This window comes from Camellia sinensis, chromosome 15 (genome assembly GCF_055761805.1).
Source record: "Camellia sinensis isolate YWXY chromosome 15, ASM5576180v1, whole genome shotgun sequence".
Classification (NCBI taxonomy): Eukaryota; Viridiplantae; Streptophyta; class Magnoliopsida; order Ericales; family Theaceae; genus Camellia; species Camellia sinensis.
Window position 1 is genome coordinate 102,729,057 of NC_138975.1, and position 17,171 is coordinate 102,746,227.

Consider the following 17,171-nt stretch of genomic DNA (forward strand, 5'->3'; position numbering starts at 1 on the left):
TGATCACATGGATGATCAAACAGCTGATCAAATAACTGATCAAGTAGATGATCAAGCTGATGAAGTAGATGAGCCAAGAAGGAGTAAAAGGGCTAGAACCACAAAGTCTTTTGGTCCAAACTTCTTGACTTATATGTTAGAGGGAGAACCTCGAACGTTCCATGAAGCTGTGACTTCACCTGAAAGTCCTTTATGGAAAGAAGCAATTAAAAGTGAGATTGACTCCATCTTACAGAACCATACTTGGGAGTTGGTTGATCTACCCCCAGGCAGTAAGGCCTTGGGGAGTAAGTAGATCTTTCGAAGAAAGATGAAAGCGGATGGGTCAATTGACAAATATAAAGCTCGGCTAGTTATTAAATGATACAGACAGCGAGAAGGCCTGGATTACTTTGATACGTATTCACCTGTGACAAGGATTACATCTATTCGCATGGTGATTGCAATAACAGCTTTACGTTATTTAGAAATACATCAGATGGATGTAAAGATAGCTTTCTTAAATGGAGATTTATATGAAGAAATCTACATGGAGCAACCCGAGGGGTTTTCAGCTCCAGGGAAAAGTAAGAAAGTCTGTAAGTTTGTCAAGTCATTGTATGGTTTGAAGCAAGCTCCCAAACAATGGCATGAGAAGTTTGACAATGCTATGTTGTCAAATGGGTTTCGAATCAATGAGTGTGATAAGTGCGTATATGTTAAAGACACTGACAAAGGTTATGTCATTTTGTGTCTATACGTTGATGACGTACTCATTGTTGGTAGCAATGATGAAATGATTAAAGCTACCAAAAGATTGTTAAACTCTAAGTTTGACATGAAGGATATGGGCCTTGCAGATGTCATTCTAGGTGTTAAGATCACCAGAACATCTGGTGGTATTGTACTTTCTCAAGCTCATTATGTTAATAAGATACTTGAGAAATTTGGAAAGTCAGATACAAGTATGTTTAGGACACCGGTAGACTTAAGTCTATATTTGACCAAGAATAATGGTGAGAGTGTCTCTCAACTAGAATATTCTCGGGTCATTGGGAGTTTGATGTATTTGATGAGTTGTACAAGGCCGGATATTGCCTACGCTGTTAGTAGGCTGAGTAGATACACGAGTAATCCTAATGCTACTCATTGGAAGGGCATTATGCGGGTGTTGGGGTATATCCGTTACACCCTGGATTATGGGCTGTATTATACCAGATACCCCGCGGTACTAGAAGGGTATAGTGACGCAAATTGGATATTTGATATAAAAGATTCCAAATCCACTAGTGGTTATGTGTTTACCCTTGGAGGGGCAGTCGTGTCTTGGAAATCTGCCAAGCAAACGTGTATCTCGAAATCAACGATGGAATCTAAGTTTATTGCTTTAGATAAAGCAACTGCAGAAGCTGAATGGCTTCGCCAGTTTGTTGAGGATATTCCACGTTGGCCGAAACCTGTGCCAGCTATCAGTATTCATTGTGATAGCCAATCAGTGATTGGTCGGGCACAGAGTAATATATATAATGGAAAGTCTAGACATATCCGTCGTAGACATAATTCCATACGACAACTACTTTCAAATGGAGTTGTCTCTCTAGACTATGTCAAGTCTAAGGACAACATTGTGGATCTGATAACCAAAGGGTTAACTCGAGAGTTAGAAGAAAAGTCGTCAAGAGGAATGGAGTTAAGGCCTTTAGTAAAGGTTACCGGAACGGAAAACCCAACCTAGTTGACTGGAGATCCCAAGATCTAGGTTCAAAGGGACAACCTAACTTCGTGTAACGGGTGAGTCACTGAAGAGGTAAATCCTCTTGCCCATTCCTTTATACAGTGATGCCCTGTGGGGGTGGAAGGTTAAGCTAATACTTTTAATGACCTTAGTGATGTGGTATAATGAAATACCGTATCTAGGTCACCTATGTGAGTGCGAATTGGGGCCGCTTCTTTAAGAATTGCCAAGGCCGAATTCTTTAAAAACACTCACAGAACCAGGCTAGTGTTCCAGGGTCATACCGAACACACCAGTGAGAACAAGAACAATGGTTGGACTAACTCCTGTGTGAGGTCTATTGTCTCAGTTTACATAAACGGCAGAACAGTTCAAGACATCACGTTCATTGGTCAGCCAGTAAATCCGATAGGCTTTCACTACGAAAGGTTCAAGGCCAACAACTACCTTTTCTGATGCAGGGTTAGTCTATGCGCTCTCTCTCTTTCCAAGTCTTTGTTGATAAACGTTGAGCGTTTGCTGTATTCGGTCAATTTTGATTCATGTGGGGGATTGTTGGAGAAAAATGATTGAATAAGAAATTGCCTCATAAATGTGTATGTAACTCACACATTTAAGGCTCATCAGTTTTACAAAATTGATTGGGTAGTTTTGCTAGCATTAGTTTCTAGCCTTGATGGCTAGAGGCTCCTCCCCTCTCCCCCATGGTGTAAAAGGAGGCCCTATTCCTTGAAAAGAGATATAGAATTTTTCCTTGACATCCATACACTGTCAGTCTACTTCTCCTATAATTTTCTTCCTGAGAGAGAGTGCTGCCGTTGTTTGTTCGCTAAGCGAATCAGAAGGTGCTTCTATTGTAGCTGGTAAAAACCGTCGTATCCTGGGAAGTAGACGCCGGCGTACCTCCAGCACCCAACGGTGAGGCGGCGAATCTATTTTAAGGAGACTGTGGTTCCTTTAACCATTTTATATTTTATCTGTATTTTATTCAGTATGTTATTTTTCCTAGGATTGAAGGTTTATTTTGTTCATCTCATAATTTTGCGATATGCAATGTGAAATTATGTAATGTGAATAGTTTTTCCCAACAATTGAAAGCAGACAGATAGACTTTGTTTGTTTGGCGGATTAGGTTGGATGGAATTAGTAATACAGTGGGATTGAATGAAAAGATTAATATTGAAGTGGTATTAAATTGGAAGTGAAGGATAAATACTATTTATTTGTACACTACTAGATTAGTAATATCATGATAATTTGTTGGTTGTTGTTTGTTGTTTGTCATTTCAAATATGATTAATATATAAAATCAATTAAAAAAATCATTACTTTATCTTCTTCCGTAAAAAAATATAAAAAATAAAAAAATTAATCCACGGACTCATTTCTCAATCCCACCTCTCCTACAACTATACTAGAAACAGCTTGCTCATGTTAATCGTCTATGTACACGAACTCCCCGCTGAAACTTGAGGGCAGTTCTCTCTTACCATTTTTAATCAATCATTCTTACTAAAAGTTGATAGAAAATTTCATTGTTTGATTTATTGATCGGCACTATGGCAATTAGTTTAGTTGTCCTGAAGGCTGCAAACTTGGACTAGCAGAGTAAAGTTATTAGACGTGTGACAACTTCGCCCTCCACCTGTTCGAAGAAATGCTCCAGCGACGAGTTCGACCAAAGGACAATAGCCGCCGATGTTGGAGGAGGTGATACTGGCTGTCGTAGTGTACTGACATTAGTACGACTTTAAAACTAGATAACATTTTTTTTCATTGACTATGAAATATGTTATCGGTTGATTTTAGTTTCTATTCTACCAAACTCTAGAAAATATGAAAAATATTTTCCACCTACATAAACATAACCTTAGATTCCGTTTGATTAGAAAGAAAATTCAGTAGAAAGTGAAAGTGAAAGAAAAGAAATAGAAAAGAAAATATATTTCCTTGCAAACATTTGATTAAGATGAAAATTTTGTAAGAAAAAGATAGAAAAATTTAAAAGTTTAGTTGTAGATAACTCACACATTTAATTTTTCTTAAATTTTTTTCAATAAATTAAAAATTAGTTACAATGCTAATATGAATTGTACAAGAAAAATTAGTTTGTTTGTTTGATTGTTTTTTTTTTTTTTTTTTTTTTTTTTTTGTCAAGCTAAACAAATTCATAAAAATTATTTTTCCCCCCCTCTTTTCTAAATATAGTAATAAGTTCTACAGTTTTGACATAATTACTTCGAGTTTTTTTAAAATTTTAATTCATATAATACTTAACTCATTTTTAATTAATAATTTGTTAATCATATGAATTAAAAATAATAATATTGTCATATCTTTTATACTGAAATATATATTGTTTATATTTATTTTTTTCCACTATTTGTGTTAGTTCCAATCACTTTAGCCTAATTAAAAGAGAAGCCGATATAATTATATTAAAATTGTAAGAGATAATATATTTTGTCCAAATCTCAAATAAGGTCAATATAATTTATCTTCTTCTTTTTTTTTTTTTTTTTTTTTCTATTACAATTTTGTCATAATTCAAAATTCTAATTTTATCCCCATTCTAACCTTACCTCTACAACCACCACTAGCTCCACCTACCCTCTCTTGCCCTTTCTCACCACCTTCGTCATATGGAGAGAATTAATTTTATTTTCAGGGTAAATTACACTTGTACCCCTTGAGATTTGGAATTAATATATATCACCTCTTGATATTTGAAAAATTACACTGATTCCCTGTTATTGAAATTGTTTAGACAGAATTAACGTTGGTATCAAAAACACATTAAATTCATACACTCTCTCTTTTCTTGCTTTACGCTATTTCTTATGTTTTTTTTTTCCTTTGCTTTATTTTATTTATTTTTATTTTTAATATAATTTATTTTGTTTTTCTACCAGGAGTTGTTACTTTTTATATAAGTATGAGAGTTTGTAAAATAAGATTATTAACCACAGGAGTAGGAATGTAATTTCCATAACATCAAGAAGTAGGATGTAATCAGGCTAAATCTCAGGGGGTGTCAGTGTAATTTACCCTTATTTTTAATAATGTTAAAAAATACTAATTAATATTCCCACAATATACCAAGTAGACACAATGGGGTGTTTGGAAAGGACTTTTTTGGACTTTTTGGGCTAAAATTCACAAAAAGACAAAATAGGTTAAAATAGTTAATAAGACAAAATGTCACATCAAACCCATAATCATTTCATTTTTTCTCTCGCAAACATCTCATCTAACTACAAAAAAATTTAACTATCTTCTCGAACACAAAAATTTTAGCCTACTAAAATAGCCAAAAATTAAAATAGCTTATTAAAATAACAATTTTCCAAACACCCACAATGTTAAGGGAATCTCACTTTCAAGTGATAGATACCACATGCATGTAGTGTAAATACTTTTAGAATTAATTTTTTTATATTATTATTGTTTTGATTTTCCATTCAACTTTATTTCCATTTTTGGTTTTTCTTCCTTCTGTTCAAATCTGTTTCAATATATCATTTTCTCCTTCAATTCCTATCTTATTATTTTTTGATTATCTTTTTTCTGTCTTCTTCATTAGCCCTTCAATTCAACAATTAAAAAATATATGTAAAAATTGAACAATCAATTTAACGAGGATGTGATAAAATCATTTGTTCTTAATTTTACTTCAGACCTGAAGGTTGTTTATAGACCTTTCAAAATTAAAGATATTTACAAATTTACAAAAAAAATTTACTTCAATAACTTCAAGAGGAAGAAAACAGTATTTAAAATTCCAATTACAAACTCTGACATAGATTTTAAAAAAAATATTCAAAAAATGTCAACAATTTCTAAGTAGTGCCAAGTGTTGGTGAAAATGACATGTACATGTAAAAATTTATTCTTAATTAGGCTGCCATTGACTATAATTTGTTTGATTTGTGAAAAACAGGTTGAAAGTGATTATAATGTCCCAGGTATACAACCTTCTTTATTCTCCTCTTAATCGTGTTTAATTCCTCGTTTTTCAGGATTTTGAAACCAATTCAAGCTCTTGTCGACCGCATGAGTTCGTCACACTTCGTAAATTTCTTGTGTGGTCCTAAGCTTGTTTCAGGAATCAAAAATTTCATGTTTTTGGTGCGTAGGAGGGACTTGAGTAGAGGAAAACACCTAGGGAAGCTTAGGATCTCTCAGGTGAGCAAACCGCACGTACAGGGGTTGTAGCCGCACGTGCGGATGGAGTGCCGCCCGTACGGGGGTGAGTGCCACACGTGCGGGAAGGAAGTTGGGACAATGTTTGCATTATGAAATAATTGCAGGTGCAGAGGGCACATGTGGGGAGAGTGTCGCACGTATGGGGATGGATGCCGTACATATGGTGAGGAAGTGAATTTCTTGAGTTTCATTCTAAATTAACCGCACGTGCGGTCAAGGGACCCGCATGTGCAAGAAGGCACTCACTGCACATATGGCAGAGGGGCACACGTGCAGGAACAATTGGTATCCAAATTTTTTTTTCCCCTTTTTCTTCTTCTTGGGCTAAGAGGATCTTATTTTTATCATCTCTCTCTATCTAAAAACATATATCTCTCCCTTCTTTCTTCATTCACTCTCACCAGACTTCATTTGATCCTTGATTTTTCTAAATCCATCTTTATCAAATTTGGAGAGTTCATCATAGGCTACATTTTGTGCGGTAGAGATCAAAATCCGACACCGTCGATTTTGGGGGGTTCTTGTCTTCTCTTCTTTTCTCCATAGCTTGAGGTAGGTAGTTTCTTTGAGTTATATATATAATTTTGTCATGTCTTAGTCTATTTCTTTGATAAAATCATTAGATTATGAATTGGGGTTGAGTATGGGTTTTGAATCTGTTAAAATGTAATGCCCCGATCTTTTAATCCATTTCATAATTTCCGAATCTTTATCAATCTCCAATTTCGAAATATAAAGAAGAATTATAGAAAGTAACTCAGAGTACAACCACACACAAGCCCAATGTTTATCTTTCTCACAAAAGTTACATTTCATTTTACAACATTAACAATATCAATTATCATACATTATAGTTCAATGAATAAAAGAGATACGACCAAAATGCCCAAAGAGGGCTTACAAATTTTAAGGCTAGGGCCTTGATTACACACATAGGTGGAATTTTATCCCAAACACATAAGCCCGATGGCTGTAATCACATAAAACATCCAAAATAAGCTTCCGTGCTCCATCAAGATCTCCACCAATTCCTAGCTGAGTGGAGACACATCATCACAACCTGAAATGTTTGTTATGATAGGATCGAGCTAATGCCCAGTAGAGAATACATTTAACAAAGTATATAAACATTTGATGTAATTATCTCTAACCCAAAATTTGTTGTTCCAAGACTTTCATTCAAAACAAATCCACATGAGTATATATATATATACATATTTATAAGAATATAAAACCTTTCCAAACAATCCCACATTTATTAACCAATTCCACATTTTTCCATCCTCACATGGATGGCTAGTGGGCACCTCACACTTTCCACATTTATTTTTCAATTCCACATTTTTCCACCTTCACAGGATCGCCAGTGGGCACCTCAACTTTTCCACATTTGTCGTCCTCACACGACCGGGCAAGTGGGCACCTTAATTTCCCCGCGTGAGTATCAAACCCAACATATAACATATCTATTCAACAAACTCCTAAATTTACTTCATCACAAAATGTCTCCACACATCCACACAACATCAATTTAATTCCAATTATCTCTTAAACATCAAAATCCATAGTTAGGGTTTTGTAGAATTTAGGATTTTTCTCCATATTCTCTATCAATCCAAGAATCATGGAATCAAAGTTGGTTTTATTCAAGAATATTCAAACATTACAAAAATTATAGAAGTAAAACCTCCATTTTTCATAAATTCTCATTAATCCAAATCATTTATCTCATACCATACATATATTATGAAAACTACCACATAATCAACTCAAAATATAGATATACAAGGTTAAAAGTATTCTTACCTAAAAGGTGATGATGGAAAGATGAAAACCCAACTTGAAGCTCCAACAAAATCACAAATCAATCGGTAAAAATCTTGATCAAGGCTTGTTCTTCAACTCTCTTGAAAGATCTAAGATGGATTCTTAGTAGAAATGAAGGGAATCAAGTGTTTTGGGGCTAAGGTTTCAAAAATAGTTGTTGGAGAGAAAGAGGAGATGAAAAAGTGAAAGAAAAATGGGTATAAGTCGACTTTTAAGTTTGCTAATTTGCCCAAACCATTTGAGCAGTCTTTCCACTGCTTGAGCGGTGAACTCAACCTCTTAATATTTTCGTCTGCAAAACAAGATATTGGATGCACTCTCTTTACCGCTCGAGTGGTCACTCTACACACAGTTAGTCACACAGGTACAGACTCAAAGACACTCTCAGCAAATCAACCTTATTTCTATTTGTAACCATTTAAGTAAATACTTTCATTTAGCCTCTTACATTTATATTTCATTTATTTAAGTTTACAATATAAATAAAGAAATACCCCCCCCTCAATTTGGATTCAAAGAAAAATACAAAAAAAATCAAAATCCAATTAAATTAGAAGTGATTCCCCTAGTTTTAGTATAAAATAATTTTCTGACTGAAATGTCCAAGTTTGACATTGAAGTAAAAGAGGTTGATACTTTGTAGAAAAATCTCATAAAATCAATTTACACTATTTAACATATAAGAAATAATTACCGCCAAAAATTATTTTCAAAATTGTAAGTTTTGAAAAATCTAATTTTCACACTTAAAAGAATTTCATGTCACGTAAAATTTTTGACAGCAAACCTTTTTAATACAATCTCTATTATACGAAAGGGAATAAGGGTCAGCTTAAAACTAAATTCATTTTTTGAATAAATCCCCAGATCTCAGTTAAACATCTTGAGGCCCCAAAGGCACATGAACAACAAAACTCAAGAAAAGGTCACAAATACCTCTTTGACCCATAAAACCCGTTGAGGTCTATGAGACATGAATCACAACAACAGCTACTAATCACACGCACCCCCAAAAGACATCAACCATGTCTCAACCACCAACAAAATGCACAACATCACCGAGTGCTCAACACTTGAACATGAAGGATAATCCTCATTACAAAGTTCTCGGTCACTTCTTACAAAGGGAGAGGACTACAACAAAACACAGTCAAAAGACAACACCCTGACATGACAAGTCCCTAACAACGCCAATCATCTCGGAAAACCAAACATACTGACTCATGACCAGTAACCCAAGTAAAGTTACTACACAACCCACTCATGAAAGGTATAAGAATTAATTATACAACTTGTTAAAAGAAATTTCCTCATTTTCTCAATTCTTTGAAAATCATTCCCTCCTTTATAAAACATATCTCAAAGGTAGGCAAAACTCAAAAATTTTGTAAACATTTTTCGAAAATAAAAGTGTTAATTAGACAACATAATCATCCACAATTAAGTTGCACAAAATTATTTAGTGAAATCCCTTAGTACAATTTAGATTATATCCACAACTTTTTAGCTTACAAAGCCATCCAAGGCCATAACACTAGGAAAATTCATTTCCCAAACTATGCTCATCATAACAATTTGGTGAACTTCTACCGTCATCTAACAACACCCATACATATGCAGCATTTCTATAATAACAATTAATAGAAATAACTACTGTACTACTAACACAACGAGAACACAAGAAAATTCACCATCTTGAAATTCTATTCCATCATAATCGTTAACATAAATTATCACTCACATGAGTCATGATGTGCAAGTAAAATGATGAAATCATAACACGTACTTCAACACATAGAGTTCCACTAACTCAAGGCAAGCTCCACACAAGCTTTACAACTGCTAACACGAGACTCTACGCTCGCCAAACCATTGTAAGACACTTACAATCTAGTTGGCAACTAACGCCCACATACTTCACGATTGAGTTTTCGAAATATTTAACAATCAATAACACCTTCAAAAATATTCTTTACTACAAGCATAGAATGAATCTCTTCTTTTGTGTAGAAATTTTTATAAAAAGTGTTTAGATTCAAACCGAGCATCAATAGAAGATTTATTTTAAGGGTTATTCATATCATATAGCTCGATACATTTCTACGTAACTATTCATCTTTTACTCTTTAGCATATTCCTAACAATAAATCTCAATTTCGACAAAACCGAATCACAATCAATAGGAAATTTCATTGTTTACTCTTTTCTCAAAACACTCCAACCAGTGAAACCCCTAGTCGTTGCTCAACGAACAATCTCATCACCATTACGGTGATGCCACAACCTAATCACAATAATACAAAAAACAACCATTCGAAACAATAGCGATAAGGTTAAATAAAAGAAACGAATAAGCTTTACTTATAAACTTGGGAGATCACTTCTCTCACAACTACCATTACAATCCATCGACTACTCATTAATTTTTTTTTTACCACCCCACCCATCCAACAAATTGCATAATCTGTCACTCCTGTGAAGAACACACACACACACACATACTAAGCAAACAATTCTCATTCACACGCCTCATTTCTAGGCTTAAAATAAATTCTGAAGTGACTTCCTGTCACCCTCTCCTAACACCACAACAATACTAACACACCACATACAAAAAATCATCTACTAATACTTACACAACACACTACATTCCTTGAACTCATACCGGATTCCTTAGACCAAACCGTGCAACTAATGTTCCCAAACAAATCATTACCCATGTGCCTATATGGTAAACACATCCTCAAATCAAACTTGAGTCCGAGCTAGACTTCTAAAGGTCGAAGCATACAACTCACACCTTTAGGTCAACTTACACATATTTCCTTAGCCATTAAACATCTCGCATCACGCACAAAGACTGATAAGGTCACAACAACTCACTGCTCACACAAACTCGCTCAACATAATATTACTATACTCTTTGGAGTTCGACGCACTAAAACCTCAAAAGAAATTCCCACCACCACAAATTTCAAACAAGGTCAATAAGAAACAAACATGCTTAACGAATGTAACTCAACGCTATTAACTTTGAACCTCATACCAATAAGTCAAACAAGCTATTGCCCAAAGCCAAAGCAACCCCCTGGGATAGTCCCATGACCAATCTCCATCTACAAATTATCCCACAACACGCATTTAAACACATCTCACATCACACCTTATTATTAACCCCTAGGTGGTTTATTCCAACATAAGACTCAATGCTACGTTCCACGAGTTCTCTTACAATCAAGACCGAATCCACAATAACCAAGTACACATGATTATTTCCGTTGAACGCTACCACTCCAAGTCAACTCACGAGGGTTTACCCTACTGCAAAACCGCCGCTACCATGTAGCCATCCAACCTATATCACAGTTAAACACATCACCTCAACCCCTCAGTGACCGATAAGATCACACCTCAATTCAACACACTATACCAACATGCATTACACTAATAACTAACAAAAATACCATTTCTATGGTCAACTCACCAGTTGGCTAACATTTACTGAACAATCACCTAGAAACCCTCACACCACTTGTAAACTTAGAAAGTCATACTATCCTAACCCAAAGAATAACGAAAAGGAGCATTTAATTCTCCCAACCATTCAAGCCATAATGAACCATCACTGACTATCCTTTCAACCAACCTATGACACCTCATTAGTCAAGGTCAACGGCACACCCTAACAGACCATCACATTCCCAATGCCATCTTTGTAACGCCTTGAAACAAATGCAATAAATCATCCATGACAATAAGTAAATAACAATATAAATCAAAGTATAATATCATCCCATTACATAAGATTCAAATGTACAAAAGGATGACACATGCGAATATATATTCATAAGTCTTAAGCCTGAATCTATAGCATGTGTCAACAATAACATCAACAACTATGTGAAATAGAAGTTAAATAGATAATTGAAATGCTCTAAAGGCTACAACTTTCCAAGACAATGCTTGGTTATATCAAAAGTGAACCTTAAACTAAATACATATAAAGCCCTAGGTTTGTACACACATTAAATACAAAATAACAAAAATAACACCTTTGCTTCAATCCTCCTAAGCTACTGCCTTGGCGAAGGCGTTTCACCAGCACCTGAAAATATTTTCCCATATAGGGTGAGTAAAAGCCCAGTAGAAATAATCCAACACAACATATGAATCATAAAAAAGATATAAGGGTAAAATGCATGTGCAATGCTTATGACAACAACGTTTTATATTTCTTTCTCAAAAATCATGCCATGCTTAGTTTATATCTCAATTCTCAAATCATGTCCTTTAAAATAGAAAACAAGGGGAAATTCTCAACCAGTACAACATTTCACGGATATTTCGTTTGCAGGAAACCATCAGATGACACCCATGTAAACGTAGCCTATACAAGCACTACTATTTTCCATTTTACGGATATTTTGTCCTCGAGAATCGGCATCTATGTATACATGCATTTTTTGGGACTTTCACCTTGGACATACATGACAACTTAATTTGGTGATACATACATCTTTCCAATATTCACTCATTTTCCCCAAATTCATATACATTTGCAATGTATTAAATAAGCAACAATGTTCAATGCATATGGATGAAAAATTAGTTTCAATTCACCTAATCCTCATGCAATTTCTACAACAATCATAGCTATCCTCCACCGATAGCCCAAAATAGATATTTCTAAACAGATATAAAATCTCCAACATAGATAAACTATTCAAAATTTAGGATATGAGCGATAATACATATCTAACTCCATCACCTATATCAATATCCATCCAATTTCACATTTTTAACATCAACTCCATTTATTTATGCAAAATAAATATTTTAGCCATTTAGGGTAAAAACCCATTTTTCTTCCAAAATCCATTCCAAGTATCAAAATCAATAATTTCTTCACAACTCAACCTCATATCCAACCCCACAACCATTTTCAATACATTCATTTGAAAACCCCTCTTTTGATTTTAAACCAAAACCTTAGGTTTGTTTAAAATCCTCCAAAATCACAAGATTGTTTTATAAAAATAAATAGCTAAGTTAAAACTCATAAAAGAGTATAGAGAATTCCTAACTCAAAGCTAGAAGATGAGAGAGAAAGAGATGACACTTCAACAATGCCGAAATCCAACTCTATTCGAATGAACGAAGCTCTAGGTGATCTTTACCTTTTTAACAAAGGGAGTAGGGTGGAGAAATGGGTAGATCTTGGTATATTTGTAGAGAGAGAGAGAGAGAGAGAGTAAGTTTTAGAGAGAGAGAGAGGGTCTCAACTTAAGGTTTTGAAATGTTTTAGAGAGATATATGAAAAAGTGATATAAAATGACCTTTTTACGAACTCATATATGCACAGCTCGATTAAGTGCAAAAGTTGTCACTTGAGCAACCAGACATAATAAGTTGTTCCCTTCGAATGCAAGAAGCTCCCCTCGAGCGCAGAATATATACTCTCAGAAGTTTTACAAACAAAAGACCGTCGCTCGAGTGTAATAAGTCTCACTCAAGCGAAGAACACCACCTCCCCAGTATCTCTGCAGGTCTGTAAAAGTACTGGGAGCTCATAAAGCTCGCTCAAGCTCAAGAAACTTCGCTCGAGCGAAGAGGCCAAATTCTGAACAACAACAGTTTAAACCAACTAGCAACCAACCTATTCCAAATATTACCAAGACACTCCAATACTCAAACTCAATGAGAAATAAGGAGAAACACAGCATGAATATGCAAATAAGACAAATGAAACTCATATTCAAAACATCAACGAGTCGGGTCTAAACCAGGAATGCTATAACCTCCCCCCTTAAGGAAATTCATCCTCGAAATTTTTAAATCAAACGTTAAAATCATGTTTAAACCAATTACAACAATGATAATCAATCAATTCCAATATCATGACCCATCCGCCGGTCATTCGTCCTCATTAACATGATAAACAAGTTTTCAATACTAAATATACAATTCACATTTTCAAAATATATAAAATTTTTATATTTCATCAACATCATAAAAGTCTCAATACATGGTTAAACATTAACAAATAGGTCTGGATACTTCTAACGGACTTCTAACTTACGTTCCCCAGTTGCTTCCTCAACCTCGTGATGTCGCCACAATAGTTTTACTAAAGGAATTCTCTTGCCGCGCAAGACTTGGTCTCGAGTATCCAAGACTCTCACAAGTCTCTCCTCATATGAGGTATCCTCATTTACCTCTAAGTCGGTCCAATCCAACACGTGTGATGGATCCGGCTCATACTTCTGAAGCATAAAAATATGAAGCACATCATGGACCTTAGAAAGTTGTGACGGTAAAGCCAAGCGATAAGCTACCTCTCCAATCCGCTCAAGGATCTAAAAAGATCCAATAAATCTAGGAGATAACTTCCTACTCTTTCCAAATCTCATCAAACCCCACCTAGGTGATATCTTCAAGAAGACATGATCTTCTACCTCAAAAGACAAAGGTCTCCTCATACGGTCGGCATAACTTTTCTGGCGACTCTGGGCAGTAACCAACCTCTTACGAATAAGAGCGACTTTCTCAGTCGTTTCCCGGACTAACTCTAGACCCAACAAAGGTGCACCACCCACATTGGCCCAACACACAGGGGATCTATATGGTCGGTCATACAAGGCCTCAAATGGTGCAATGCCAATACTCGATTGGAAGTTCTTATTATAGGCAAACTCCACTAAGGGAAAGTGCCTCTCCCATGATCCCTTAAAGTCAAGGACATAGGCATCCTGTAGGCTCTGCCACAAACAAGTCGTAAAACGTGAATCTCTATACAAAATGATCGTTATAGGGACCCTGTGCAACCTCACTATGTCCCTAATATAAAGGTCGGTAAGTTAATCTATTGAGTCACTCATACGTATAGGTATAAAGTGTACCGACTTGGTTAACCAGTCAACTACCACTCAAATCGCATCACTAACCCGTTGAGTTCTAGGAAGACCCACAACAAAATCCATCGTGACGTGCTCCCACTTCCACTCGGCTATAGGCAAGGGTTGCAATAAATCTGCTAGCCTCTGATGTTCGACCTTCAGTTGTTGACAAGTAAGGCACCTCGATATAAACACGGCCGCATCATTCTTCATTCCCCTCCACCAAAATTGGGGACTAAAGTTGTGACACATCTTTGTGCCTCCCGGATGCACCGCAAGGCGTGGATGGTGAAACTCTTGGAGTACTTCATCTCGGTAAGACCTTGGCACAAAAGATGGTCACGGTATCTAGCACTCAAATTGGGGATACACATTCAATCTTTTCTCTACCTTTTCCTCTTGCATCAAAACATAGCCCAAACCTTCTCGTGAAACATCACAATACACTGAATAGCCCAATCCCCTCTCTGAAATAATCAATAGTGGAACAGTGGTAAGTCTAACCTTAAGCTCTTGAAATGACTTCTCACAAGTCTCACTCCACACAAACTTGATTCTTTTCCTCTTCAGTTTAGTCAACAGTGAGGCTGATCTAGAGAAATCTTTCACAAACTGCCAGTAATACCCGACCAACGCCAAGAAACTACAGATCTCAAAAGTATTCTTAGGTTGTTCCCAATCTTGCACTGCCTCTATTTTGGATGAATCTACAGTTACTCCTCCTCGGGATACCAAATGGCCTAAGAACTTTACTTCTTTCAACCAGAATTCACATTTTCCGAACTTAGCATAAAGTTTGTGGGCTCTAAGCAACTCAAGCACCACTAGCGGGTGTTCCTCGTGCTCTTCCTCAGAGAATGAGTAAATCAAGATGTCATCCACAAAGATGACCACAAAACGATGAGGAACTCATGGAAGATTCGGTTCATCAGATCTATAAACACGACTGATGGATTAGTTAGCCCAAAAGGCATCACTAGAAACTTATAATGGTCATACTGCGTACGGAATGCCATCTTCTAGATATCTTTCTCCCTTACCCTTAACTGGTGATAATCTAATCTTAGGTCTATCTTGGAAAAATAATAAGACCCTCTCAACTGATCAAACAGATCATCTATACGAGGGCATTGGGTACTTGTTCTTAATAGTTACCCAATTCAATTTCTGGTAATCAATATAAAGTCGTAACGCGCCATCTTTCTTTTTGACAAAGAGAGCCGATGCTCCCCAAGGTGAAGTACTAGAGCGGATAAAACCCTTATCTAACAATTCTTGGAGTTGAATCTTTAACTCGTTCAGCTCGGCGGGTGCAAATCTATATGGTGCCATAGAAATCGGTGCCACGCCAGACACTAAATCAATAGAGAACTCAATCGCTCGGTAAGGTGGTAAACTAGTAAGATCCTTGGAAAAAAACATCCAGGTATTCACAAACTACCCTTGGCAACTCAACTCGAACTTTATCACACTCACTACTCAAGAAGTTGGCAAGAATGCAACTAAGCTCACTCCGCCCATGCGAATCATACATCAGTGACAAGACTTTATCGGCTCTATCTCTTATGAAATAAAAATAATCATCGGTTTAGGTACATACAGTAACCCTCTGATGGAAACAATCTATGACAGCCCAATACGATGATAACCAGTCTATACCCAATATATCATCAAAACTCGACATGTTAATCAACACAAATACAAAAGGAAGTCAGCGACCGACAACCTTTATGTCACAACTCCGACTCCCTTGCTCTAAGACAATCTCACCACCAATAGGTGACTCTACATTGAGAGGAGATACTAACCAAGACAATTCTAACCCCAAAGCCGATGCAAATATAGACGAGATGAATGAATGGGAGGCACCCATATCAATCACCACATTAACAATAGAATTGCATAACAAGAAAGTACCTCTCACTGCCAAAGGCGCTGGTACTAGGTCTGGCGCGGTAACAGCATACATACACCCTGAAGGCCTCTGCTCTACCTGCTCATCCCTCGGAGCATAAGCCTGATGCACTGACTAAGCCGAAGAGGCTCCCTAATTGGCCTTAGAGGCTTGAGCTAACTGTGCAGGCTGGTGGCTCTGTGTCTGTCTCGAACTAGACGCACCAGGTGTGCCACCCAACTGAGGGCAAAACCTCTTCATGTGTCTCGTCTACCCACACTGATAACAAGGGAGCGATTGCCCTCTCCCCTGACTCTAGCTCTAAGAACGAGCCAACAACGATGTAGACGGTTGCTCTCCTCCCCTTTGTAGGCAAGCTGGAGACTTGTTGCCTAACTAGCCACACTTGAAACAAGTGAAATCCCCCTGACCACCTCTCCCAAAACCCAAACTCGATACTAGAAAAGTGGACCTCGGCTGAGCTTCTTGGGACTGTTGTGGGTTATAACCCCTTTGCCTCATACTATCCCCCTGAACCTCTTAACTCCTCATAGAGCCCTTCATCCACTCTTCTTCCATTTGCATCACGGTCTCAAGATGAGCCGTCGACTCTACAAGTCTCCCGTAATCTATA